Here is a 12055-nt window from a genome sequence, read left to right as displayed (position 1 = left end):
GCCCCTCCATCTGAGGCTGTCTGCTCGCAGAGACCCCCGAGCCAGCAGCAGTTCCAGCTGGTGCTGGTCCAACCCACAGAGCCTGCAGGATGGGAATGGAGGTTCCCACGGGTCAGGTCCAACATATGCCTTGTGTTTGGCTGAGAGGCTCCCACCCCTGTTTAAGAGGAGCCAGAATTTTAAAATCAGGGGATTTGACCGTAAACTGTCACCGTTCCAGTTTTCCTCCACCAGTCAGAGGCGCTGGTAGTTTGGGGCCCTTGTCCCAGATGACAGCCATCACCTGGAGCTGAGGAGTCACTGGCCACAGAGGTCCCGCCTCTTCAGCCTTGGCCAGCCACTGGGGCAGGTGTTTCCCAAACCCCGGCCTCAGGCCCTAAGCCAGAAAGAAGGGCATTTTTCCAACACCCCGTGGGCTGTGGGGCCTGCTCTCCCAGCCTAGTGGGTCAGGCACCTCTGGTTTCCCAAGGTGCCCTAGCTCTCTCCGCATCCCCCCTCCAGCTGTTTTCAGGTGATCCTTGGGCAGGATCAGTCGCTGACTCAGTGTTGTTGCCGGGCAGAAATGTCAGCCCTCTGCCAGTCGACCCTCTGTTAGTCACCACCCCGCATCTGGCTGTGGCCAGCGCGCCCCCCCCCCCCCCCGTTGGACAAGCTGAGCCCGCTGCTGGGTGATGGGCTCCAGAAGGTGCTTCCTCCAGCCCAGGGCATCCTGTGATGTCAGAGCTCAGGGACAGGTGCTTATCTTCAGGGAACAGGGCGCAGGTTTGCCTGACCTGGAAGAAATCAACCAGCCTTCTCGAGGAGCAGTCGTCTCACCTACAGGGCCGCGTGTCCCAGTTGTACTTATGCCTGGGTTCAGGGACAAACCAGCTTTCACAGACTAGCCCTCTGCCCGGGGTCACCCTAAGCAACACGCAGAGGATGTCCAAGCCCACAGCCTTCGCTCAGAGCGACGCCCTGTGTCCACGAGGAGGGACACCTGTAATGGGATTTTCAGTAATTTGAGTGTTGCCCTCATGGAAGGAACATTCAAGGGAGAGAGAGACACAAGTAGAACTAAAGATAAGCACCACGAAGTTTAGTCTCATCTCCCACTTATAGAAAAGAGGGTTTATAAAATTGTGTTGGCCTCGGGAACTTGGAGCGAACAGGGTTCATCAGAGCTCTGGGCTTCAGGGGGCCGTGGACGGGACAGATGGCGGGAGGGAGTGCTCGGGAGAATGGACAGGGGAAACTTCTCGTCTCAGTTTAGTGGCAGAGTAGGGGCGAAGCCAGGAGGGTCTCCTGTAGGTGCTGTGAGAAGGGCTGCTAGAGATGGGCTTTGACAGGATGGGTAATGGGTTGGCGTTGTTGCCATTTAAAAATTCCAGCCACTGCCCGGCCGGCCGTGGCTCAGTGGTTGAGCGTTGACCTAGGATCCAGGCGATCAGGGTTCGATTCCCCGTCAGGGCACATGCCCGGGTTGCGGGCTGCAGCAGATCAATGACTCTCATCATTGATGTTTCTATCTCTTTCTCTCCCTCTCCTTTCCTCTCTCTGAAATCAATAAAGATATATTTTTAAAAAATAAATAAAAGTAAATAAAAATTCCAGCCACTGCCAGGAGTGACCGTCCCTTAGTCACCAGCTGCCTTTTTGCATTAAACCAAGTTAGATAACGAATGAATGAATGAATGAATGAATGAATGAATGAATGCAGAGAGATGGGCTTTCCTGTCTCAGTTGTTCCTAACGCCATCCCCAGGAACTCCAATAAGGACACATCTAGGGTCTCCCAGAAATAACCGGAGACACTGGCTTTGGAAATGATATGATGTATAGTAGGAAACACTGCGGAGGAACCTCTTGCTCACGTTGAAGACGGTAATGAGAGTGAGCTCCCCCCACACGGACCTCATGCTTCCGGGAGCCACACTCGCTCTGCAGCTCTGCACCTCCTGCGCCACCTAACTGCCCGCTCTGTGATGTGGGCCTGCGCTCGGTCCTGACACAGTAGCCTCAGAAAGACTATTTTCGGGGTTTGGAATGCGCTGGTCTAATGGAAATAGAAAATCTACTCTAACACAGTGCAGTAAATGTGAGGATTGAAACCGCCCATGGAGTTTCAGAAATGGACGCAGACCAGGGGAAACTGCACCCTGCGTGGTTGGTACGCGATCTTCCCCCTGAGCCTGTGCCTGGGCTCGAGTTCAGCCGTCCAAGCAGAGACCCCGGCCTCCTCCCCACAGGTGGGCACTTGTCCCTGCTAACAAGGGCGGTTTATTTCTTGCCCCAGTGACTGGTGAAAGTGGGTCAGAGAATCCAAACCAGACTGTGAGACAAGCTATTTTTTTTTAAATCAGGTTGCTCAATTAGGACAACATTAATCAGGGTTGAGAAGGAGCCATCTCGACTCACATAACAGAAAAAAAAAGAAACCTCTGTATAAAGAATGGAAGCAGGAGGATTTCCCCAGAGCCAGGAAACCCAGGACTTGACGACGTCACTGGAGTTCCTGGATCAAGTCGTTCCTGAAGCCAGCTGGACCCATTTATAGATTCTCAACCCTGTAAGACAATACGTCGCCTTTGTGCTTAAGCTAGTAAAATACACAAAGAAATCGGATTTATAACTTAGCGATGGAAGGAATCCCAGACACATGGTAAATTTATTTGTCTTCAGTATGCTTTAAATGTGTACTTCACAGAAGCAGAATGAAATGCAGCCTCTTGCAAATCCGGGCTTCACATAGCCTAGCAGTTGGCAGTGAATTAAGGTCCTGTTCCTTCCAGGGGACAGTGGGGGAGGGCAAGGCGGAGTGGGCAGGTGATGGGAAAGCTAACACTCAGCTGAGTTCAAGAGCAGGAACAGGGCGCACCCTGTGTCCTGAGGGCGTGGAGTCTCCGCTTCTGACGCAGATGATTGGCGTCAGGGGCTCAAACTAGAGTAGCAGGTGTGCCCACTGTGGGTGCAAAATGGTCCCAAGGAAACGGAGCAGGTCCCTAACTGACAGTGCAGTGCTACAGCCCCTGGGAATAAACTTCGTCCTCGGGGGAGACTGAGATGTAGACAGTCCCCTGGAACAGAACCTTAGAGCCTGGACCAAGTAGAAATCAGTACTACAGCTCAGGGCCCAGATCCTGCGGAGCTGGGCTCAGAGACTGTGGGAAAAACCCAGAGATCAGGAGAGAGTGACCCTGGGGCAGGGCAGGTGGGAACATGAGGCGCTGTTCTTGAGGCAGGACCTGTTGGGGGTGGACCGGGACCCACAGGGAGCTCAGGGACTGCCTCTAGGAGGCACTGGAGAAAGCAAAATATCAAATTGTGAAACATGTATGGACGGTCATTTAATGAGGGCTTCGTAAAGAAAGACACAATGAAAAGTATAGGAAGGTTCACGTTCAGAGATGGCTTGGTTGGTTTAGAGAAAATAAAATGTTGGTTTTTTAAAAAAATATTGCTTTATTGATTTTAGAGAAACATCAATGATGAGAGTCATTGATCGGCTGCCTCCTGCACGCCCCCTGCTGGGGATCGAGCCCACAACCCGGGCATGTGCCCTGACCGGGGATCAAACAAACCCCGATCGCCTGGATCCTAGGTCGATGCTCAACTGCTGGGCCAGGCTGGCCTGGAAAAATGTGGTTTTTTTTAGTCAAAGATCTGTGCTTAAATTCTAGGTTGCCGCTATATAGTTGTTTAGTTCAAGAAACTCAATATCTTTAAGCCACAGTACCCTAATCTGAAAAGTGTAAAAACTAGTATCGACCTCAGAGTTATATTAAGGATTAACTAAGAAAGGATGTAAATGCTGCTAACACCCTGCTAGCGTGTAGTTGGCCATCAGTAAACAGTCACTGTTATGATTGTAATTTAGGTAGTAATATAAACTCTGAACTTCTGTTTTTTATTTCTGATAGGTGGACAAAATACTTATCTTTATCTATAGGTCATCTTAATAGAAGACAAGTTATTTCTTTATTGCTGAGTCAAAGCAATTTGGGGGGGGGGAGATAAAATAAACACATCGTAATATATTGCTCTGCTCAGTCACCCTGTATTTTTACATTCTTGAGCTAATATCACATACCACCCCCCCGAGAATTTAAATGCAGAATCTTAAAATCGGTGTTTCTGAAAGCGAGGTCTACTTGTAGCCAAACTACCAAGGGGCTTGTTAAACACTCCGCTACCCAGGCCCTCTGAACCAGACTCCCCGTTGCGTAGGCTTCTAAACAACAGAAAGTCCTTGCCAAATACAAAAGTTTGAGTCCCTGCCGTGGGGTGACCACCGCCACCCAGTGCCCAGGACCTTCCTAGTGCCTGCACTGACCGCCCGTCCAGCGTCCTGAGAATCCCGAGTCCCAGGCAAACCGGGGAGGTCAGTCACCCTCCAAGTAGAACAGACTCTGTCCCCCAGATCCGGCCGTGACAGCCAAGCAAGGCAGGGTTTGCAGAGCCCTAGCATTTCGGCTAAGCTTTCGAAAGGCAAGAAAGATTTAAGTCGCAGTTGCACTAAAATGGCATTTTGTGAAGAATCAAGACCGGCCGCTCTGAAGAGGGACAGTCCGTTCCTGGGGTTTCATCGCCCTCTGGTGGGTGTGGCGTCAACTACAACCCCTGGGGAGCAGACAGTTCCCGCGAACTGGACTTTTCTTCAAGGTTTTTTATGACCTTTTCTGTCAGGAATGACATGTGCGGCCTCTCGGCTTCTCTCGGTCGTCAGTCTGTGACTGTGCGGCGGACGGGCTTCATCGTGCCGCGGGGCCGTGTGGCCCCAGGGTGGGGAGCGCGGTGTGCCCCGAGCCGCCGGTACCCACGTTTTCTTGGTTCCTAGTGGGGAGCATCTGCTTTACCGTGAAATCGATGACAAGATCGAACACTTACGCCTGAGTCTCTGAGTGCTGGTCTTCACACGCGGTGTGCGCTCGCCCTTGACAGACTCCCAGACGTCCCTGTGTGCTGCTCCCGGCTTCCTTCAGACCTGATGATTACACGCCACCTTCCTGACCAGTCCTTCCTGACTCCTGTGTCATATAAATAGCAGTTCTCCCCCCGCACTTCCATTTCCCTAGCCAGCGAGTCCTCCCGGGGCCAGTCAGCACCACCCGAGACTCATCTCCCTCTCCCTCTCCTTCTCAGTATCTATCTATCATCTGTCTATCTATCATCTGTCTGTCTGTCTATCTATCTATCTATCTATCTATCTATCTATCTATCTATCTATCTATCTATCTAGCTATCATCTATCATCTATCATCTGTCATCTATCTATTCATCACTATTCCTGCTAAAAAAAAAAAGCAGAGACTTTGCCTGTATTGTTTACTGTTATACCTACAGCTTCTAGGACATGATGCCAAGTAAGTACCAGGAGGTGCACAAGGTATACTTATTGAATGAATGGTCAGTTTTAATGAGCATAACACCAGCTCTCTCTGAAAGACAGCCAGGAGCCAAGCTCAGTGCACGCGTCCTTGCAAAGGAAGGTTTTAGTGAAACGAAACCACAGTAACCAAAGAACAATGATCAAAATTTAAAAATTAACATTGATATGATGATATAGTCTACAGACGTTTATTCAAAGTTTGCCAATTGTGCCAATAATGTCTTTATAGCAAGAGAAAACCCTGGCTCAAAGGTTGCTCTCTGGGTCTGCTCTAATCTAGAACACGCCTGTTTTCCTATTTTCCTGACCTTGGTAGTTTTGAAGAACACAGCCGGTGGTTTGGGAGGATGACCTTAAACTTGCCTTCATGGGAAAGGAGACCCAGTGTGTACATTTTGGCGGGAATATTGCGGACGTAGGTTGTGTGCCCTGAGCCACGTGCATCAGCTCGTCCTGTTCCTGGTAACAGTTATGTAAGTTTCAGGTGTGCGAGCCCACGATACTTGGGCCACTTCCTTAGGTGGTGTCGGCCTGTCCCCCTGTGCAAAGCCCTATTTTTCCATTGTGAGGAATAGGTACATTACGGGGGATAGTTTCGGAGGGAGGACTGTAAATTTCCTGTCACTCATCAGAGTTACCTTCACCCACTGGTTTTAGCATCTGCTGATAACTCTTTTGCAATGAATTATTACTACTATGGTTGCCAAAGGGGGTGATCATCTATTTTCATAATAGGGCTGCTTTAATCAGAAATAAGATATATTCTATAATTGTGTTTATATTTTCATAGTTTAATTATTTTCTTAATGGAGTTTTATGTTCTTATCCCCCCCCCCACGGCTAGATTTATCTAAGAGATCTATAAAAATTGCCTCGGTCATTTGGTAAAAAGTTACTGATTTTATAGTTCATTTCCTTTTTATAATAGGTAATCAATTGCATTAGCCATATTATTTTAATAATTTTAAAAGTAATGATGCCAACTATTCAAAGAGTGCAACTTTTTTTATATTTAAAGGGATGTCCTTAGGACAGCTTGTTGCCTTAACCGCCGGGTTCAGGAGTAAACATGGGCATCAGTTTTGTTTTTGTTTTTTTAGTTCTTACCTGAGGATGTTTTTTCCATTGCTTTTCAGGGAGTGGAAGGGAGGGAGGGAGAGAGAAACACTGATGTGAGAGACACAGCGATAGGTCGCCTCCCGCACGCACCCCATCCCTGACCTGGGATCAAGCCTGCAACCGAGGTGCGTGCCCTTGGCTGGAACTGAACCCAGGACCCTTCAGTCTGCTGGCCGATGCTCTGACCACTGAGCCAAGCCGGCCAGGGCCACGGGGGGTCATTTTTTGGACAGCGCTCTGATATTGGCAGCGGAGAGCCAGGAGCTGTGGGAGGGTTTTCATCACAAATGACGTTTGTTTTAATTTCTTCCTGTTTCTTAACCACGTGGCACCACGTGGTTAACGTTACGCTACAGCAAAGAGTCTCTACAACTTCCAAATTATGGTTCTTTAAACAATGCCGCTTTAGAAGCAACACTGTGCAAAAAGGTTTTTAAAATCATATATTGTTGAACTTGTCTCTGCAGCGGCGTTTATAAAATTTACCGGCCTGAGTACACACACCCAGCTCCTGTTCTAAGGATCTCTCTCCGTATGTTACGGGCCTACGGAGGTGACTGAACGGTCACCACTCCACAGTCATTACCCTCGCTGTAGGCACACTGTGTGTTGTACTGCGTGCTCACCACCCCAAGTCCAGCCTCCTCCCCTCACCATCTAGCCCCCTTTACTCTCCCCCGTGGTCTCCACAGTGTCGTCCGTGTCCATGACTCTTTCCTTCTGTGTGCTCTCCTCTCCGACACTGTGCTGTCACTTCCAAGCTGTCACTCCCCACTCTGTGCCCCTTCAGTCCACGGAATCGGAGCCTCTGGAGCCCTCTGGTGCGCTCGAGGAAGTAGCTTCTTCCCCTGTTCAGCTTTCATGTCAGCATTTGGCTCATGGCCTCAGCGCTCTGCTGGGAGGGCCACCGACTGTCCTCACACACACCTGCGAGTCACGTCAGCGTCCCGGCCTCCCTCTGCTCTCTGATAAGTCCTGAATCTGCCTCCACATACGGAAAGGGGGGGTATACTTATCAGTCGCTAGTAATAAAATGCTAAACCCAGGGTTGCTGGGAGGACTGCATACGGTGTATTCATGCAAAGGACCTGACACATCGTAGGCATTACAATAAAATACATGATGATTATTTACAGTTGACCTGACTGTCCCTTCCTCGTAAGACTTGAGTGTTCTCGTGTCAGTGTAACTCCTTCCCCCCAGCGGCCTAGGCTAAATACATGAAATGGAAACCAAATTACTTTAAACCATGTGTAGCTCTATCAGCACAAAAAGACAGCATCGTGACTCAAACGTTGCAGTAAAAACACTATACCAGGCATCTCCAGAGAAGCAGAGGAATAAAGAAGCATGAAAGTGCTCATCTTCATTAAAGAAATCCATGAGGTGTGACCAGCGATGTGGCATAACGGGGGCTTCGAAGGCTGCCTCGCAGCCACACGCACAGTGATCCCCCTAATGGTCTAGTTCAGAGTAGGGGCCTTAGAGTCAGAGTAGATAAGGGGTGTCTGGTCCTTGTACATTAAACGTAGATCTCATTTGAATTGCATTTTAACCACTGTGTTTCTGATGTCCTGAAATAATTCATTATACTATAAGGATGTCTTGAATTTATGAAAGTCATCAAACTTTTTTTCCTGGGATTATCAAATCATCGTTATCCTTACAATATCTAAAGTGAAGTGAACAGCATTTAAAACTGATTTGTTGGTGGAAAAAATTACATCTCATTTGCTTCTGGTAATTGGACCACATTTCACAATAGATAGAACGTGAAGTTTCTTAACTTTCCCCATATCCTTTGGGGCATATGGAATGGCATATTGTTGAATGAGCTTATTTTATACTCAAAATCTACAGTGCCGCTCACACAAATCATCCTAACGGCTGCCTTGCACACTTTTACTTTCATTATCTATCTAAAGGCCTCTGTTATTTCTTAGGCATTTTTATGTGACTTTCAAAATTGTGTCGATCGTGCTTCTTTATATTAGGCATACGTGTGATAATTTACAGTGTACTATGGAACTAACACTTTGGGATGAAATTTCAGATCATGGTCATACTTCCCAATCTTTCTTTTAGGTCAGTGTGGGACCTAAGCCTGGTGTCCTGAGAAAGGAGAGGGGGAGGGTAATTAAATCTTGTTGGATGCCACCAGGAGCCAAAGCTGAGGGCTTTTACATGGGAGAGACACAGAGTGAGCACCTCGGGGCAGAAGAAGTAGAACTGGTACATGAAATGTGATGAGACAGCATCACAATGAATTGTTCTCTAGAGAGAAAGGAAAGGGTGGGGATATCCCAGAGGCAACATCCATGTGAAACTCTGGCTAAGCTCACAGTCACCCATCCCACAAAGTGTCCCCTATTTTGTCTTTGGGGAACAGCAGCAGAGGACAGTGAAATTCACCCCCGGGAGAATCAGCTGTTAATGCTGAGTAGGTCTGCTATTTGGGAGTGTGGGATGGTTGGGTTGGAGGCAAGGATTCACTGGCCAGACCTATCAGACATCAGGGCATCTTCACTAGATCTGTCTTCTGGCCCACGACCCCTTTCAAGGTGCAGTGGAGGGGGGCCTCCATGGTTTGAGAACAGAAAGAGCTCTTGGTAGGTAGGGGTGTATTGTGGGGAGCCTGGCTTGTCTAGAGGAGATTGTGGAGAACAGACAGAAATGCTAGGGAGATGTGTTCAGAACTTGCAGGTCTGACTGGAGTAGATGCATTAATCAAACCATCTCACCTCTCCTAGGTGTTATTTAGTTATTGCTGTCAGTAGGCTAAGAAGCAAAGGTTAGCTTCACCTCAACTCATGCCTCCTGTGCTGTTATTAGGTTAGTTAGTAGCTGGGGGAGGGGATAAAGTAATCAAAGACTTAACCCAAGTGACAGCTACCCGGATTCCTTCAGGGGAATGAGCCAAGCCCAGTCCCTACCCCCTCCCATGAATGGGGGGGAAAGACAGTGAAATCTACAGTGTACTAGTCAGGCATTTTCCCCGATCGATTGAAATGTTAGGTGAATGAAAGGAGTATAGTGCTGAGTGGAATTAAAGACTCCTGACCACTTCTCCGTCAGAGGCCAGGGAGCTAAGAGACCACATTAAAAAATAATGATGATTTTAGTCTCAGGATCTCAATACGTCACATTCCAATTTCTCTGTAATGAATAGCTTCAATTTCCTCAGCTCAGATGACCACTGGGCACTCCTTGGCAGTGCCACATTTCTGGGGGACTTTGCGTCATCCCTCGCTTAGGTAACGTCTCTCAGTCTACCTCTCCTTTCTTCAAACCTTATATGACCCCTCCTGTTCGAGTTCTTAAAAGAGGAGCTTGCTGAAAAATAATAGCAAAATTAAAACAAAACAAAATGCCGTGAGAAGGAAACTCTTGTCCTGTGACCACGCCGACAGTAGAACCTGTGCCTTTAGTTTCCCCCCCTCCCCACTCTTATGGACTATGGACTAGCTGGTCTGCAATCATTAACCCTGCCACTTGCCACCCCCTGCATCTCCAGTCTCTCCCGCCCTCCTGAATTAGTCAACCAGGCACATCACCCTGCTCGGAACCAACCTTCCTCTGACCATGCCTTTCTGATTTCCATTCGCATCCCCATGTCTCTTCTCCCTCTCTGAGCAAATTCTCTAAGAAAATGCAACTTCTCCACGCTCCCTTTTCCTTCACTCCTCAGCTCAGTCTACCCTCTTTCATCACCACTACTCTTCAGGTATTGCTCGTATTAAGGTCATTAACTATTTTCAATTGGCCAGCCTCGAAGAGTCCTTCTCTGGACCTTCTTTGACCTCTCAGCAGATCAGCCCATCCTAGAAACACCCTCTCCCTCTGCTTCTCTCGCAGTTTCCAGGCACATGGGCCACATTGAATTTCTCTGCTCTTCACCTTTGACAATACTTTCTCTAATTGTTGGGGGAGGTCATGCAGAGGACCTGACTGCCAGTTGGTCAGTAAGCTGGACCTGGACAATCAGAGGCTCCTTACCCCCTTCCCTGTCCTGGGAATGTACCTCTAGCCCACGGAACTAGGAGCCACTCCAAGGACACGGCCTTGAGAGAGCAATGTGTTGTGACCACCTGGACAGCATACGGTGGGTAGGTGTGGAGGGCTACTCACCTTGCAACGCCCAGGACAAACCTCGGAGCTAAATTCCCTTTCTTATTAAAACTGCCACCTCCCAACCTGGAGGAGTCGGCCTCTTTCTTAGGTCTCCCCTGCCCTCGGTGTGTACAGGGGCCAGTTTCAGCTTTACCTGGGGAACCCCTGACTCCCAAGGCTTCAAAGCAACAATAGTATTTCACCAGTGATCTCATCACTGCCAAATCCAAGGAAACGTTTCAGACCTCGTCGTATGTGCTCTGCCCGTGACGTCTAACCCTGCCGACGTGCCTCTCCTCTTGAAATTGTCCTCCCAGGACTTTCTCTGGGATCTTTCTTGGCCTAAGAGGATTCTCTCCCACTCTTATTCATGGACTCCCCTTGCCCACAGTTACGAAATGCTTTTGTGGCTCAATCCCCATTGTTGGTGTTCTGTTCTTGTCACTCTACTTTCCCCCTAAATGAATCAAACCATTGGCGGTGTTGGAATGACGTCCGGCTGAGACGCAGAATGTTCAACCAATGGCCTACAGTCACTCTACGCCTAGATTGAACCTTTTTAGTTTGCAATAGAACATGGAATGAAATTTTCCCGCTGCTCTCAGAGCTTAGTGAAAGCCTCAATTTCGAGTTCAATGGTTGGTAAGAACCTCCGTATTCTAAAAAAAAAAAAGAATTGCTAGTCACATCCCCACAGGACCTGTGCAGAGACGCTCATGTGGCAGGGCTGGTGATAAGGGATGAGTGGGGGATGGTTTGAAGGCAGAATCTTAGGACTTGATGGACAACTAGGCGAGAGGAATTAGGAGTCAGAAATACTAGAGAACTGGCATTATGAATAAAGTATATGAATTGTACCATGAATTAATTGCCATGTTTATTAAATTCCCATATAAGATGATATAATTCATTAAATCTCAGGTGAAGTAATGGCTTCTCTGTACCTAAGATCCAAGATACTGATGCCCATTGATATGGTCCCTGTAAGATGGATTACTTAAACATCAAAATTGTGATATATTCACTTATAATAAGCCAAAGGAGGGCAGTGTCATGATTTTCATTATTAGATGGCGGCATATAATCAGTTATATCTTTATTGTATATTCCAAAATTCTTGTAAGTCCCTGGGAGTGTCTAAATAGTTACGAGTTACAGTCAGTGTTGAACAATATAGCACCCTCTCCCTCAAGCACCTGACAGCCCCCAGGTCCCAGGAAATAGTGCAGCGAATTGATTAAGATCGCGGGCTCTGGAGCACTCAGCTTGGGTGTGAGTCTCGCCTTCCTGTTTATGACCTATGCGGCTCCGGCCAGTGAAATACTTCTTTGTGGTTCAGTTTCCACATTTGTAAAGTGGGAATAACAGTATCTCCCTGATAAGATTGTTGTGAGAATCACACCAGTTACTATGAGGCTCTTAGAACAATGCCTGACAGTAAATTGCACTTAATTCATG

Source organism: Miniopterus schreibersii (genome assembly GCF_964146895.1).
Source record: "Miniopterus schreibersii genome assembly, chromosome: 2".
Lineage (NCBI taxonomy): Eukaryota > Metazoa > Chordata > Mammalia > Chiroptera > Miniopteridae > Miniopterus > Miniopterus schreibersii.
Note: the sequence above shows the minus strand (reverse complement) of the source record.